Source organism: Bidens hawaiensis, unplaced genomic scaffold (genome assembly GCF_021521415.1).
Source record: "Bidens hawaiensis isolate Kalapana, Puna unplaced genomic scaffold, B.hawaiensis_p1.1 tig00000416_1, whole genome shotgun sequence".
In the NCBI taxonomy this organism is placed as follows: Eukaryota; Viridiplantae; Streptophyta; class Magnoliopsida; order Asterales; family Asteraceae; genus Bidens; species Bidens hawaiensis.
The window spans coordinates 6,567,610-6,578,908 of NW_027491029.1; positions in this window are offsets into that span (position 1 = coordinate 6,567,610).

Consider the following 11,299-nt stretch of genomic DNA (forward strand, 5'->3'; position numbering starts at 1 on the left):
AAGGCTTATTTGGCTTTCTCCATATCACCCCAATTTGAATTTGACCCCCCTGGTTTTGGTTAAAAACTTTTAATGACAGAACATATTTTTGAAAATTTATAAGATTTCTTTTCAAATCTATAAACATATGTGAGGTTGAACGTTAGACTTATATGCCACGCAAGTCGGACTTACATGCCTTTCATTCAGAATGTTTAAAGGACTTATATTATTGCCTCCACCCTTGTAGTTCTGTAATTAACCCTCATGTTTGTATTTTCTCAATAAAAATTTGTGAACATGTTGAATACATTTGAAATTTAAGTAGTTCACAGCTGTTCTTCATCATCCTTTTAAAAGTTGTTTCATTTATGGGTAACCAAATATCAAGAGGCTTGTGTATGACTGGATAATCACTTTTCTGCCTATTATTTGAAAAGATTTATCTAGGAATATGCATAGACAATAATGTAACTCCACATAAATCTTAGCATTTTCTCTATGTTTATATCACCTTAGATTTTACATATCATGAGAAAGCAACCATACATGTCAATGACTGTACAAAGAGTCCTTTTAGCCAAATAAATCCATATGATTGGCTAAGTAGTCAATGTACTATCATTTCCCATTATATTCAGTGTAATATTCAATCAGTTTTGTATTCATGAGAGTTGTGATTATGCAACTTGCTCATGTTTTGTTTATAATTTGTGATTATGCAAAAAAAATTCTTTTGAAAATTCATTTGAAAGATTTAATTTTGACATAAAGACATATTTTGACACAAACTGTTGTAACATATTCAAATCTTAATCATTCTTAACATCATCAAAACAAGTAGACATTCTTAACATTCATAGTCTATCCTATCCTAATAACATCAAGATGATCAGATAACACACATATTCAAGCAATCATAATCAAGTGATTACTCATGACATCAGATAAGCATTTAATCAGTTTAATCAATCCAAACTGCTTATCATAATGTCAAAAAAGTTAACTGATCAACAATCATTAGTATCAATGACACATAAATAGCACAGATAATCAGTTAAGCACAAAACAGTTAACAGTAAACAAGTAACACATTCATAACATATTCATTCAAAATTCAAAGTATGTGATCTCAAGTAAGAATAGTCAATCAGCATATTGAGACACACACTAAGCACACATCCTCAATCAGACCTCATCTGAGTTAATCATACCCATAGCTTTCAAAAGAAAGTTGAATATGGTTATGTCAAGTGGCTTGGTGAATAGGTCAGCCAAGTTGTCACTTGTGTCAACTCTCTGCATTTCAATCAAACCTTTTTCATTACAGTCTCTAATGAAGTGATGTCTGATTTCAATATGCTTAGTCTTTGAGTGTTGGACTGGATTCTTTACAGTAAAGTATGCGGCAGTATTATCAATGAAAATAGGGGTATTCAGAAAATTCAAACCATAATCCAGCATCTGGTTTTGAATCCATAGAACTTGTGCACAGCAGGCAGATGCAGCAACATATTCAGCTTCTGCAGTTGAGATTGAGACAGTTGTTTGCTTCTTGCATTGCCATGACATTAGCCTTTCTCCCAAGAATTGACATCCTCCTGAAGTTGACTTCCTGCTCATGTTGCAGCCATCATAATCACTGTCTGTGTAGGCAATAAGGTCAAAAGATTGATTCTTTGGATACCAGATTCCTAAGTCTGGTCTTCCCTTCAAATATCTAAATATTCTTTTAACAGCATTCATGTGGGAGACTTTTGGAGTTGATTGGAATCTTGCACAGAGACACACAGCAAACATAATGTCAAGTCTTGTAGCAGTCAGGTACATCAGAGATCCAATTTTGGCTCTATATTCATGTTCATCCACAGGCTCCCCCTTTTCATCTGCAATCATCTTTTCTTTGGTGTCCATTGGAGTTGAAGCAGTTTTGTATTCATGAGAGTTGAACTTGTTCAAGATGTCCTACACATATTTGGTTTGGTGAATGAAGATCCCCTCATCCTTTTGCTGAACTTGCAGTCCAAGAAAGAAGTTCATTTCTCCCATAGAGCTCATGCTATATTTGGATTTCATCACCCCTTCAAACTCCAAACACATTTGTTCATTGGTTGAACCAAAGATGATATCATCAACATAGACTTGTAACAGCAGCAAGTCTGATCCCTTTCTCTTGTAGAAGAGTGTCTTGTCAATGGCTCCCCTTAGAAAACCATTTTCAATAAGATGATTTGACAGCTCATCATACCATGCTCTAGGAGCCTGATGCAATCCATAAAGGGATTTGTTTAGCTTATACACCCTGTTTGGATACATTGGATCCTTAAAATCTAGAGGTTGAGCAACATACACCTCTTCATCAATCTTGCCATTTAGAAATGCAGACTTTACATCAAGCTGGAATACGCTAATGTTCTTTGAGGCAACATATGCAAGAAAAATCCTGATAGCTTCAAGTCTTGCCGCAGGAGCAAAGACTTCCTAAAAGTCTATTCCTTCCTCTTGAAGGTATCCTAGTGCCACAAGCCTAGCTTTATTCTTAATCACCAAACCCCTCTCATCCCTTTTGTTTCTTAAAACCCATTTGGTTCCTATTGCATATCTGTCAATTGGTCTATCAACAAGATCCCACACATATAGATCTCTGAACTTTGCCAGTTCTTCATGCATTTCTTCTACCCAACTATTGTCTTTTAGTGCTTGAGCAATGTTCTTAGGCTCTATTTGAGATAGAAAGCAGGAGTAAAGACAGATGTTTGCAATTTCTGAATGACTTCTTGTGACTCTTTCATGCAAATCTCCAATAATGTTTTCAGAAGGATGATTCTTTTCCACATAAGGAGTTTGAACAATCATATCTGTAGACACAGTTGTGTCATGATTTGACTCGTTGAATTCTGGTTCTTCAATGATCAAATTAGTCTCTGCATCATGAAATTCTAGTGCTTCATCATTATGTTGTCCTGAAGTAGATGCACCATTGTTTTCAATATTCAGGCTTTCAAACAAATGCTGAAATCTTGCAGTAGTTACATCTTCTTCAGTTGTTTGGTTGCTTGGATTCTCTTTAGTCTTAACCTGATCATTCTCTACTTCTTGATTGTCTTGAATAACCTCTGCATGATCATTCTCAGAACTGTGATTGTTTTCTTGATCTTGATCAATGATATCACTTGAGGAGTTCTTCACAAAAGTATATTCCTTTTCTTTTCTAGCAACCTTTTTCCACAATTCTTCGAAGTCCCGTGGTTTCATGTTTTTCTTTTCAATTACACTGGTCTTGTAGAATGAGTCATCAAAGTCTTCATGGTAAATCTTGAAAGACCTTATCAACTTTTCATGATCATACAGCCATGCTGCACCATCAACTGTGTTGAATTGATTCTCATTAAAAATGATGTCAGATGATTCTATGACACTCAGATGGTCTTTCACATATACTCTGTATGTCTTTGAGTTTGTAGAATATCCAACAAAGAAACAATCTAGAGATTTTGTTTGAAACTTGTTCAAATAATCCCTTGTGTTTACAAGAAAGCATTTGCATCCAAAGGGCTTGAAAACTTGACATAAGGCTTTCTGTTGTGGAATATTTCATATGGAGTCTTGTTATGCCTTTTATTGACAAGCACCCAGTTCTGAACATAGCAGGCTGTATTTATGGCTTCATCCCAAAAGGTAACAGGCAAGTTAGCATCTGCTAACATGGTTCTTGCAACTTCAATTAAAGTTCTATTTCTTCTTTCTGCAACACCATTTTGTTCAGGAGTTCTAGGAGCTGAGAATTGTTGACGTATTCCCTTTTCTGCACAAAATTCTTGCATAACTCCATTAATGAACTCGGTACCATTGTCACTTCTCATCATTTTAACCTTCTTATTCAACTTGTTCTCAATCATTGTTACACAACCCTTAATCAACTCTGCAGTCTCATCTTTGGTACTTAGGAAATAAACCCAAGTATATCTTGAATTGTCATCAATGATCACAAGACAGTATCTTTCCTTTCCTATACTTGGCACACTCACAGGACCAAAAAGATCCATGTGAAATAATTCAAGTATTTGATCAATTGAATTGATGAGCTTTGACTTATGAGAAGATTTGTGTTGTTTTCCTTTCTTACATGAATTACAATGATCTTCTGATTTGAATTCTCTTGTAGGTAATCCAATCACATGCTCACCTTTCACAAGTCTGTTCATGTTCTTCAAGTTCACATGACACACTTTCCTATGCCACAATTTTGACTCATTTTCAGTAGCTTTGGAAACAAAACAAGAACCTCCCCTTGAAACAGCTTCTTTCATATTCAGTTCATACAAATTACCATTTCTTGGTGCCATCATCATAATCATTTCAGGTGGAATAACAAACTCAGGTTTTAAGATGAAACAGTGAGAATCATCAAAACTGACTTTGTAACCCTTGTCACACATTTTTGATATACTCAATAGATTATACTGAAGTCCTTTAACATGAAAAACATTGTCAAATGAAACCTTTCCATTTGTTAAAATTCCTTTCCTCACAATCTTTCCACCATTTTCATCACTCCCAAATGCTACAGGACCTTCATACTTTTCTTCATAATTGACAAGTGATCTTATGTCACAAGTCATGTGCCTAGAACAACCACTATCCATGTACCATATGTCATTCAGAGGAGTGGGCTGTTCCTGAGATGATGAACCAACTTCTTTTTCAATTAAGGCCATGAAAGCCACATTTTCCCTCTTGATGTCATCTACAATGTCTTCTTCATGATTACTCCAATCAAGGTTACCCTCATGCTGTGAAGTTACAGCCACATTCCCTTGATTTTTTGGTTGACTTTGGTTGGATGGAACTGAAATGTTTGGAACAATTTGATTATTGTGATAGTTGTTCCTTTGAAATCCTTGATTTTGTGGTACAACTTGTTGATTATTGTTCATTTGAGGCTGTTGGAAGTTGTTGAAGTTGGGGTTATAGTTGTTGGAGTTTTTGTTATTGAAGTTGTTCCTTGGCTGAGTCTGTTGTTGAAACTGATGCTGCTGGTTTCTTGGTTGGTTTTGAAATTGGTTCACTTGATAGTTCCTTGGCATGTTGTATTCTCTAGCAAAATGACCTGGCTGTTGGCAGTTGTAGCAGATGGCCCTTGACTTGTCAAACCCAATCCTTTCATTTGGCCCTGATAGAAGTGATCTACCAGTTCTGTTATACAGCCTCTTGCTTCCGAGTGCCAACATGGCAGCTTGCCATTTCAAATCCATGTCCTCCAAATCATCTGCATCAATTTGCTCCAAATCATCTTTAACAATGCTTGTATGAACCATGTTTTTTGCAACAAAAGCATTATAAGATTCAGTGAACATTGAGAACAAACCATGATAATCTGATCCATGATTTCCATTGCCACCAACAAAAGGTGTATGTCCACTAGCAATTGAGGCTGAATCACGTTCTTCCAAGAGTTGGATTTTAAATCTCAGCTGATTTTGTGAGTTGCTTGAACTACTGCCAACAAAAGCCTTAGGTGTATCAACATCATGCTCATTTGGTTCTTCAATGATGGGAATCTGTTGCTGGTTTTTGGTTGACAAGTTTACAATATGTGCAATGAGAGCATTGGTTACTTGAAAACATGGCTTTTCTTCTTTGATCATTTCATTCTCAATCATTTCTATTTCTGCAGCTTGAAGGAAACATACTACATCATCCACCTTCAACTTATTGAAATTGGGCTTTTGAAGGATGAATTTGCAGGCAGTGTACCATTCTTTGGGCATTGAAATGAGCAACTTGGTATTTAGGTCAAGATCAGTCATGACATAATCAGTTGTCCTCAACTCATTCACAGTAGCTAGAAAATGTTCTAGTATTGATTTCAATCTTTCTCCCTCCTTATACTTGAACCTTTCCAACTGTTGCTTCAATCTTTGTTTCTTTATGTTGTTCAGCTCTGTATTCCCCTCATACATCTTAAGTATGGCATCATACATTTGTTTGGAAGTTGTATGATGTGCCACCTTAGTTAAAATCTCCCAAGACAGTCCTAGCTTAATCGTAGCTAAGGCCCTGTCATCCACCTTTCTCATTCTTTCTCTTACAGCAGCAGTTCCACCTGTATTTGCACCTTCCTCAACCGCAGCTTGTGGACCATTCTTGATGGAGTTCCACATATCAACATCATTGTAGCATACGGCTGCTTCAAAAAGCACTTTCCACTTGGTAAAGTTTTCCTATCCATAAAATCTTGGTATCTTGTTAGTAGATACCTCTTGTTCCTCATATCTAGACATAAAATCAGTTTCTTTGTAGAAAACAAAGTTTTAAAATAATCAGATCTGAAAACAGGTTGTCCAGATCTGATGTGTCTGATATGATTAGAGCAAGATTTATATATAAAGATTAAAGCTTTGATTGAAATAAGGAAGAGAAAACACCAGTAGATTTTTGATCTAGAATAAAAATGAAGAACAGAGCTGCTGACGTCACAAATCAATGGAACAGTGGTCTGCTTACGTCATATTTCTTCAAATCTTCAATCAGCAACAAGAATCTTTCCAAAATAGCAGTAACAAGCTCTGATACCACTTTTCAGGTCCCCCGATTTCAGCTGGATCTTACTCAAATCATGCCATAACTCACACAAATAGATGTGCCGACAAGGGAGTTAATGACGGGTTGTTATATTTAGAAAGATTACTGTTTATTAAAGGCGGAATCAATAATAAACAGAGTAGTTGCAATCAATAATCAAAGATAACCAACACAAACAAGATTCACTCAAAAGATTTCCATTTATATAATGTTCATCATACAAAGGGTAATTGTCACACCCTCAAAATCCACTAACGGAGTTTTACCGTTAGAGGGTGTGAACTAACAGGATCGGAATCATTAGTTATAATCAAACCATAAAACAAAGTTTCAAAACCATAAAACAATGTTACGTCACGCGGGATGACTTAAAACCCAATGATAACAGTTAAAAATAAATTTGCATAGTTAAAAGTGTTTCAAGCAATGCATGATCCTAAACCGTGCGCCCGCCTCGGCTACCTGAGAATAACATACTAAAAGTGTCAACACAAGGTTGGTGAGTTCACAAGTTTATATAAAATAAATCGTTTAGCGTTTGCGTTCAGCGTTTTTCGTTAAGCGTTTTGCGTTACAGCGTTTTACGTTATCAGATAGTGTTATGTCAATTATATATCTATAGGTAGCTAGACTATAAAACAAGTATCACTAAGTGTTCGACACCGAAGCTGACTGTTTATCATTTGCCTTGCCACCAGGTCTATCCCGACCATGGTATGTGTTTAGCCAAGATTACACCCACTCGACCTCCAGTCAAGTTTAGCGTTGGGTGGGGTTTGTCAAACCCAGTAGTACTACTCAACATTGACTTGCTATTATCCAATATTAAACGGTTCGATGTGAATGAAGGACTTTAGTTATTGCGTTTGCCACTTAGTCTTTACTAGTGATATATAATCTATATTAACAAAATCTTAAATGCGTTTCGGAGTATGTTATCTCCCCCAAGTGAAAAGCGTTTAAAAAGTTTAAAAGGGGAAAGTGAAACTCACTGTTTGTGAAGTATTCCCAAAATAATTCACCAAGATGCGCGTCACATAAAAACTCTCTCTAGCGTTCTAAAACAACAAAGAGATTTTTCTAAGTGTCGGAATATTATCGAGTCTCTAGACCCGGCACATAATACCTATGCACATAACATGTTTCGTGTTTCGTTTGTGAATCGTGTGTGACTTTAACAAATGTATTTGTGATACGTTACATGTCTAAGCAATTATTTACGTGTCATGTATTCATAAAGTACATCACTAGCAATTACTCCCCGTAAGGGCAATTTGGTCAACACATAACAATTAACTAGCCATTATTCCCCACGAGGGCAATTTGGTCGAATCATGACAATCAATTAGCAATTATTCTCCGCAAGGGCAATTTGGTCAAAACATAACAATTATATAGCAAGTATCATGTTTCATGCATTTTCACAAAATTCAGCAGCTTGTTTCACCGAGACAGAAATTCTACTTGAAAGATTGTACTATCTCACCGATCATAGCATCACAATTAATTAACCAAATATCATCACAAAAGCATATATGTCTTAGGTTTACAGAACATATTTTATTATATTTTTATTCCACATAAGTTTCTCACAATCATCAAATCATTACAGCAAACTCATAACAGTCAAATTCATGCGCAACAGAATGTTATTTGAAATTCCCATTAAACGAAAAATCCAATAAATGCAAGACCACTTGGGTTAGGTTCCTAACTCAACAAGTCAACTTCCAGAAGTGGAACCATCCCAATTGGTCTCGTAGTTCATGAGATGTAATATTTACAAAACAACCTAACAGCAGGTCTAACAACTCAGCTTTGCACAACGTTTTTGTAAAATCATAAAAGTTAACTTTTACACGTCAAAAAATTGCAAATTTATATTCTTTAGAAACTAGACTCAACCTAGTTTACAGTAGTATCAATAATCTCAACAAATTTTCACATTTACACCTCGTTACAGTCAATTAAACATTAATAACACAATCTGTCCAGAAACTGTTTGCATCCAAAATCAACATATTAACTATCTACGGACCATCATTCATTCATATAACACTCTAGACTCCTTAATCACTATCCATGCACATCAATTACACATTACATACATGATTAGGGTTTTTGGTTGAACTCAAATTAAAGACACAAGCAATTAACATGTAACAATATCCAATCTAGTTATCAAATCATCATCAAATCAACAACAATCATATGAATTACATACACACATATATCGGCCTCTAGAGTTTTCAATTAACCCATTAAACATCGAAATTAAGTATAAAGGATGCATAGGATAGTCGTTTATACCTTCCTAGCACCTTAATCTTTAATCAAAGGCTTGAAATCTTGGTTGTATGTGTGTGTATGAGTGGCGGCAGCCAAGGGAGCCAAGGGAAGAAGGTCCGATTGGGATTGTGTGGGGAGAGAAAGAATAAGTTAGGGTTTATTATTATTATTATTTATAATAATACTATGTTACACATTGACCCCTCCACTTCTATGTATTACTTATCTAGCTTAAACTAACTTGTTTACATCTTGAGTTAGTGTTTATAACGATGTTATCACACAACACATAAGTCTAACACATAATTATCACATAATTACTGTTTTGACGTTTTTCGTTTATTCACCAATTGTTTGCGTCAACTCGTTTGCGTTTCGGTGTAATTCCCGAAAGACTACACATGTAGTAAGTGTTAAGTGTCATTTAAACCCTAGTTTAAATGTAATGAGGTGTGCGTTATAGATTCAGTGATCTTAAGTTTGAATTGACGGAGTTGAGTTAACGGAGTTAACCTGAAATTGACGATTGTCACATCATTCCCATGTAAAAGAATTTTCGTCTCGAAATTTTGAGTCAAGTCGTGATGAGTGTCTGAAAAAGTAAGAAAAATTTTCAGTTTGTCATATCATCCCCAAGTAGAAAGAAATTTCATCCCGAAATTTAATTCATACCTCCGGTGATTTCTGACGGTGTGCCGGGTTTCTCGGTTTTTAGTGTTTGGTCAGCCCTTCAAAAAGATGAGGATACTTTTTCATCATTTGATCCTCGCGTTCCCACGTGAACTCTGGTCCACGTCTCGAGTTCCAACGAACCTTAACGATTGGAATTTGCTGTGCTTGAGCGTTTTGGTTTCCCAATCCAAAACCTCGACTGGTTCCTCAATGAAACGTAACTGTTCATCAACTTGCAGTTCCTCCAAAAGGACTACTTGGGTTTCATCAGATAGGCATTTCTTCAAATTGGACACTTTGAATACATTGTGTACGCCACTGAGTTCCGTTGGTAGGTCCAGTCGATACGCCACCGGACCAATACGCTCAGTTATTCGATAGGGACCAACATATCGTGGGTTGAGTTTGTTTCGCTTACCAAAACGAACCACACCTTTCTAAGGTGAGACTTTGAGTAACACTCGATCGTTCACTTGAAATTCGAGAGGTTTTCGGCGCTTGTCGGCGTAACTCTTTTGGCGATGTCATGCGGCTGCCATGCGATTTCGAATTTGAACAATCTTTTCCGAAGTTTCGAGTACCAGTTCTGGACCAATGATTTGGCTGTCACCCACCTCTGCCCAGCAGAGTGGTGATAGACACTTCCGTTCGTACAGCGCTTCAAACGGCGCTGCTTTAATACTTGTGTGGTAGCTGTTATTATACGAAAACTCTACCAAAGGTAAGTGAGGTTCCCAACTTTTTCCGAAATCCAACACGCATGCACGCAACATATCCTCCAGGGTCTGAATAGTTCGTTCACTTTGCCCATCCGTCGGAGGATGGTATGCTGTGCTCATATCAAGACGGGTGCCTAGTGCGCTTTGCAGCGACTTCCAAAAGTGCGAAGTGAAACGAGAATCTCGATCAGAAATGATTGAGACAGGCACTCCGTGTCTAGACACTACTTCCTTCATGTAGACGCGAGTCAGTCTTTCCATTTTGTCCGATTCCTTAATCGCTAAGAAGTGTGCAGACTTAGTCAACCGGTCAACGATCACCCAGATGGTATCGCATCCCGTCGGTGTCTTAGGTAAACCCGTGATAAAATCCATTGAGATGTGTTCCCATTTCCACATTGGGAGTTCCGGTTGTTGCAGTAGACCAGATGGTTTCTGGTATTCTATTTTGACTCTGGCATAAGTCAAGCATTTGCTCACGTAGGTGGCAATGTCGGCTTTCATGTTCGGCCACCAATAAAGTGCCTTTAAATCATGATACATTTTATCTGAGCCAGGGTGGATAGAATATCGGGACTTGTGTGCTTCGTCCATCACCAGAGTTCTCAACTCTCCGAACCGTGGAACCCAAATCCGGTTCTCAAAATATCGGACCCCGTCCGATCTGGTTTCAAGTTGCTTGTTCATGCCCCACATGAGTTCCGATGGAAGATTATCATCTTTCAAAGCTTCGAGTTGCGCCTCGCGAATCTGGCCGGGTAAGTTTGCATGAATCGTGAGTTGCAATGCTCGCACTCGTCTGGGTTTATCTGTTTATTTTCTGCTGAGGGCATCGGCCACTACATTGGCCTTGCCAGGGTGATACTTGATGACACAATCATAATCCTTGAGCAGATCGACCCAACGACGCTGTCGCATGTTCAGCTCCTTCTGATCGTAGATATGTTGGAGACTCTTGTGGTCGGTGTAAATGGTAAACTTGGTACCATACAAGTAATGCCTCCATATCCTAATGGCAAACACCACAGCTCCGAGTTCCAAATCATGGGTCGTGT